Source organism: Notamacropus eugenii, chromosome 5 (assembly GCF_028372415.1).
Source record: "Notamacropus eugenii isolate mMacEug1 chromosome 5, mMacEug1.pri_v2, whole genome shotgun sequence".
In the NCBI taxonomy this organism is placed as follows: domain Eukaryota; kingdom Metazoa; phylum Chordata; class Mammalia; order Diprotodontia; family Macropodidae; genus Notamacropus; species Notamacropus eugenii.
In genome coordinates this window covers 148,675,766-148,682,378 of record NC_092876.1, presented here as the reverse complement: position 1 = coordinate 148,682,378, position 6,613 = coordinate 148,675,766, and positions in this window count along the sequence as shown.

Here is a 6,613-nt window from a genome sequence, read left to right as displayed (position 1 = left end):
ATGTACAATAAACCTATAAAGGAAATATGACTTGCTGGAGATATCCATTAAGGTTGTATTTTATCCTAATTAATTGAAAATTTGTTTCCAGCCAACGAATAGTAAGTAACAAAGTAACAGTAAGATTTTTTGACCACTGCTGCAGGGAGACATTCATTCTCCCATGTTTTCCTTGAGGATACCATCAATACATATGTGTGTCATTTTCATAAAGATTTTATTAAAATGAGAAAGTTAGCACAGGAATAATTTTTACTGATGTTCTTTTGATTACCTTTTTAGAATATTAATTTTGTCCATTATCTTTCCATTGTTCTGGTATTTTTCCCTCCATGGGTATCTTATAAAATAATCCCTCAGAGTATTAAAAATGTTGTTGCCTCCAGCTAACACACCTGTGTTTATTTGGTCTGGTGCATCTACCGTTCTCCACTTTATTGTCTAAAATGCCATTTTCACATTTTTGTATAACACAATAGGGTCTGAAGTATTGTGGTTCCAGTATGATGGCTCCTTTATCACTGATGAGAAAAACAGATTGGAACAGAAAGATTGGCAAATTTTCTCTGTTTCATGTCTACTTGTTCTTCTGCCAGTACCATCTGTAAATTCTTTGGGGCTTTTGTCATGGTTATTCAGTTGTGTCTGACTCTTTGTGACACCATTTGGAGTTTTCTTGGCAAAGATTCTGGAGTGGTTTGCCATTTCCTTCTCCAGATCACTTTATGGATGAGAAAACTGAGGCAAACAGGGTTAAGGGATGTTCCCAGAGTCACACAGCTAGTAAGTGTCTGACGTCAGAATTGAGCTCAGGGTGATGAGTTTTCCTGACTCCAGGTTTGGCACTCTACCCATTGCACCACCTAACTGTCCAGTCTTTGGGGCTAATGTGGCTCAATTGAGTTTCATGTCAGGCTTCTTCCAGCCTTATAGTACTACTATTGCTTTTCTTTCTCTACAGTGTTTTACCAGAGAGCTTATATTCTAAGACAGCATTGTCCTTGGCTATCATCACTGTCGGTTTGGTAAAGAGATTAAGTGTTTGCTTGCAAGGACAGTTTCTGGGCAATTTTTACTTCTTCCATTTTACATGTATTTTATATGAAGCAAACTTTCTCAAGATGTTATAAAAATCAATCTCAAGATCTTTATATATATCTCTCTCTCATCTGTCTATCCATCTTTCTATCTGTCTATATGTATATACACACATACACACAAACAATGGTATAAATCCAGTTCAAGCAACTGGGATTGTTCTAACCTTTAGTTCCTCTAATTTAATATTGTTTTGACCTTTGCCCTAATTAGTCTGACTTGTATACAGATAACTAATTCTTATGTAACTCTTACTTCAATAATTAGACAGACACTCTAGATGTCAAGCAACAGTTTTTAAGAATTGAAAGGGCCTTCAGTGATCCCTAGGCCAAACCATACCTAAAGAAAGAATGTCCTCTACTCCCTCTCTCTTATATGGCCATCCAACGCTTGCCTGAATGAGTCCCATGAGGGAGAATCTGCTATCTCACAAGGTATCTTATTTCACCTTTTTATTGCTGAATTGTCACAGAGGTTTTCTTTACATTAAACCTAAAATAGTCTTGTTGCAACGTCTAAGCATTGATCCAAGTTCTACCCTCTGAGTCCAGGAACAAATCAAATCCATCTTCCAGGTGATGGCTCTTTGGAAGATTGATGATGTCTATCACGTTCTTTCTAAGTTTTATTTTCTCTAGACTAAGTAACCCTAATTCCTTAAATTGATGAACATATGAATTGAGCTCAGAGCCTTCCCTGAAGTTTTGCTTCTGGGTGCTCTCCAGTTCATCAGTGTTATTACTAAAATATGTTGCCCCCAAATGAAAATAATTCTGCCATTGTGGTCTGAGCATGGTAGAGTAAAATAGGACTGTTGCCTCTTTAAGCGATGCCTCTCAGTCCTGCCTAAAATCGTACTAGCCTTCTTGGCTGCCATGATCACATTTCTGACTCACATTGAGCTTGTGGCCTGTTAAGACATTCAGATCTTTTTTTTTCTTCAGAAAAGAACTAATGCTTAATCATGTCTCATATCTTTTATTGGCAAAGTTAATTTTTTTTAAACCTAAGATTAAGACTTCATACTTATTTTCATCTTGTTAAATTTGAACCATTTAAAAAAATCTGTCAAATCCTTTTTGAATCTTCATTTCTTCAGGTGAGTAAGCTCTCCCTTCTAGCTCTATCTTATCTGTAACCAGACTGTCTATGCCTTTATCCAAGTCAATGTTCAAAAATTCTTGTATCTTAAGATTATTTTTATTAATATTGACAATATCTAGCACCTATATGGCACTTATTATGTGCCAGGCAGTGTGCCAAGTGCTTTGCCATTATTACCTCATTTCGCCCTCATCACAACCCTGGGAAGTTGATGCTATTATTATCCCTATTTTACAGATGAGGAAACTAAGACAAACACCATTAAGTGACTTGTTCAGGGTCACACAGCCAATAGGTGTCTAAGGCTGGATTTGAACTCAGATCTTTCTGACTCCAACTTAGTGCTCTATTCATTGGGCTATCTAGCTACCCCTAGTTGTCACCTTTTATTTTATTTTTTAGTGTTTGCCTTATTAAATAGTTCCTAATTATCTGAGTAGCCTGCAAGCCTTTGGTCTCCTCTGTTTCTCAAACCTGAGCCAACATATTTTTCATCGTTTTCTGTGCCTATTGAAGTCAATGCATATCAAAGTAGCTTCTGATTTGAGCTAAAGGATCTAGTTATTCATAAAATTTGTCTTCTGGCATTAATATGAGCTTAATACTCTGACACTAACTTTTGAGACTAAATATTGTTAAGTACTTCAAAGTATACATGATCCCATGTTTTGGTACCTCCTCTAATCCTGACCATAGGCTTTTCATGCCTCAGTAGGAGTTATGGGAGCCAAAATAGTTCATTGCTTGGAGGCCAAACTTCTGGAGATTATCTTCTCCAGATTTAGTTGGGTATCTAGGTATCTCCTGAATGGAAAATCCTTATCAGGGCCTGCATTCAAATCCTCTTCAATTTCATGGTACCTGCTGGTGCTTCAAGTCAGGTTATCTAGGCTTCAAGAGTCTAGATCACCTCTATGTCCCGGCCATCAGAATAGTACGTCAGCATATATCTGTATTTACCATTTAGTATATGCCATACAATAGAGATTAAAACATTTGATAAAGGTGAATGGCACAGTGGACAGAACATTCACTAGTAGACCTGGTCAGAAAGAATTCAGTTCAAATATGACCTCAGATGTTTCATAAATGTGTGAACCTGGGAAGTTACTTAACCTCTGTTTCAGTTTTCTCATTAGTAAAATGGGGACACAGTAGCCCCTACCTTGTCGGGTTGTTGTGAGGCAAATGAGATAATATAAGGAAAGCACTTTACACATCTTAAGATACTACATGAATGCTACCTATTATTATTAATGTAACATCCTATTCTGATGTTCAAAACCAAAACTATGGAAGTACAAGAGAGGAAAAACTTGAATAGAGGGAAGTTCATGTTAAAAATACTTAAAAGGTTTTATTTCCACTGTTTGTAAAATGAGACAGTGAGATACAGTGTATAAAGAGCTAGCTTTGGGGTCAGGAAGACCTGGGTTCAAATCCTGCCTCTGGCTATGTGATGTTTAGAAAAATCACCTAATCCTTCAGGGCCCTAGATAACTCTCTAAGAAAATAAATTGAGAATTGCTGTACTATATTTGCATTGATTGAGGAAGTTCCTCAGATGGAGACCCTTCTATTAATAAAATCATAAATCCAGTTTAAAAAAAAAAGAGTCAATGAATGCTATGACAAAGCTTTCTGGAATATGCTACATTAGTGGTATCTAGAACCAAGGAAGTGACAATCTCACTGTTACTCTCCCCTGGCCAGGCTATATCCAGAGTATTGTGTTTAGTTTTGATATGTTTTGTTCACTCATTTTTCAGTTGTGTCTGACTCTTCATGATCATATTTGAGATTTTCTTGGCAAAGATAATGAAGTGTTTGCCATTTCCTTCTCCAGCTCATTTTTACAGATAGGGAAACTGAGGCAAACAAGGTTAAATGCCTTGACCTTGGTCACATGGTTAATAAGTATATGAGGCTGGATTTGAACTCAAGAAATGAGTCTTCTTGAGTCCAAGTTCAGGGCTCTATCTATTGTGCCACCTAATTGCCCTACCTAATTACTACTTTTTAAGAGGGACACTGACAAGATTCAGTGTGTCCAAAGGAGCATGACAGGAATGGTGAGGGATTGGGAAATCTTGCCATATGAGCAACAGTTGAAGGAACTATGCATATTTAATATGAAGAAATGAATATGGATGCTAGATAGTTGAAGAAGCTTCTAAGAGACATCTATTTTGGGGGCTCCAGAAAGAAGAATTCAGACCAATGGGTATATTTATGAAGAGGCAGATTTTAGCTCAATATAAATAAGAAACTCTTAATTAAATTCAGTTGAACAAATGTATATATTGAGGAGCACATGTAGCATGGGGATGCCATTGTGTGGCTTGAAGGAAGACAAAATAGACATCCCTAGCCTCTTCTCCTCCCAAGGGAGACTTTATTTGCTTCCAGGAAGAGAAGCAGGAGGTTGAAGCCAGAAACTTGGGCACTATGCTCTCCTCAGAGAGAAGGGATAGGAGGCTAGAATTATTTCTTTCTGCCCTTTTAAATGTGAGTCTAGGGGATGTAATTTTCAGGTTCAATTTAAACTTCTGATTTCCATTAATGGGGAATGGAGAGTCCTATACTTTACAATCAAGTTTTGAGTCTCTTCTCATCAAATATCAGTTCCACAATGAACACACATATCAACTAGCAAAGAAATCCATTCTATCAAGTCCACAGCAAAACAGAAATCCAAGAAAATATATGTAGGAGAATATATACTAGAAAACATAGAATGCAAGACCTCTTCCATTGAGAGTAAGGTAATTCAGCTGAACCAAGAGAAAGAGTCCTAAATCTTACCCAAAGGGAAATTGCCTGAAGTCTCTAGGATAACAAATTGGGGATAGGGATATGATAGAGACTGCTAATTCTTCTCAAGTTGGCATCTTCTTAGAGTCTTTTCTACTTTTAGCAACTTGAAGTGGAGTTGACATAAGCCTTCTCTCCTGAAGCTGGAAGCCAGAAGTATCTGAAGCCACTGCAGAACTGGAAGAGATTGGGACTCTCCTCTTACCTACCTTTGCCAACTCTAACCATGTCCTTCATGCAGGTATGGGACATTGATCTCCATCAATGAGAAGGGAGTCCCATATCAATGGGCTTTGAGACTCAGGTTACATGTATAAAGCACATATATGTCTTGAACATTGGGTCAGGCATATTGGGCATGTGTGGGCCAGTCCAATATGTTCTTAGCCCCTTGAGTTTGCTCAGTTTTTCTTGCTTGAATGGCCTGAAGTATTCTCTCCTTGATGCTTTGCCTACTGAAATCCTATTCATCCTTTAAATTTTAGCTTAATGCCACCTTCATCAAAAACCCTTCTTTGAGCTCTGTTGTCAGTAGGAATTTTTTTCCTTTTCATATTACACATAGAAAAGTATTTACAGCTCCTTGATGTAATTATTATGCACTATTTTATGTTTTTGTAATTAATTTTGCATGTGTCACATTCCCCTACTAGATTATAAGATCTACAAAGATAAGCACCAAGTCTAATCTAAAATGTATGTCTCCCCTGGAGCCTAGCAAAACCAAAGGGATTAGTAGAGATTTTTTTTTAAATCACATTTAAATAGTGCTATAAAGTCTACAGAACTTATTTTTCACACAAGGCTGAAAATAGTGAGTCATGTCATATTATGGAGGGCAGCCTTGAAAATCAGCATAAATAGTTTGAATCTATTTCACAATAGTATTCCATCACAATCACATACCACAATTTGTTCAGCCATTCTCCAGTTGGTGAACATCCCCTCAATTTCCAATTCTTTACTGTCACAAAAGAGTTGCTAAAAGAATTGTATATATAGATCCTTTCCTTTTTATTTGATCTCTTTGAGGTGCAGGACTAGTACTATTGATGGATCAAAGGGTATGCACAGTCTAATAGCCCTTTAGGCATAGTTCCAAATTACTCTCCAGAATGATTGGACCAGTACAGAACTCCACCAACAATGCATCAATGTCCCGAATTTTTCATATCTGCTCCAACATTTGGCAGACATTTTTTAAAAGAAGTAAGTATTGGAGGAAAATACGTTTGGTTTTAGACATTTTGAGTTTGAGATTGTGGTAGAAATTGAGGCATCTGCGTGCAGAATTCCTGTAGGTATTTGGATATTAAGTTTTGAATTTTAGAAGTAAAGTTTTAGAATTTAAAATTCCTAAGAATTAGAATTTTCTGGAAATATTGTGATTTTCTTCATCAGATACTGAATTTTCAATCTCTGCATATGACAATATGCACGAGTGCTTGAGTGGATATTCAGCCTATGAGTAAGTTGGGTTGTAATAGATGACCTCTGTGATCTTTTCCAACTCTTAGATTATGTGACTCTGTGATATTCTTGGGCTTCGTTTGACAGAGAAATCAGGAGTGATGGTGCTACTGATCCTTTTTCT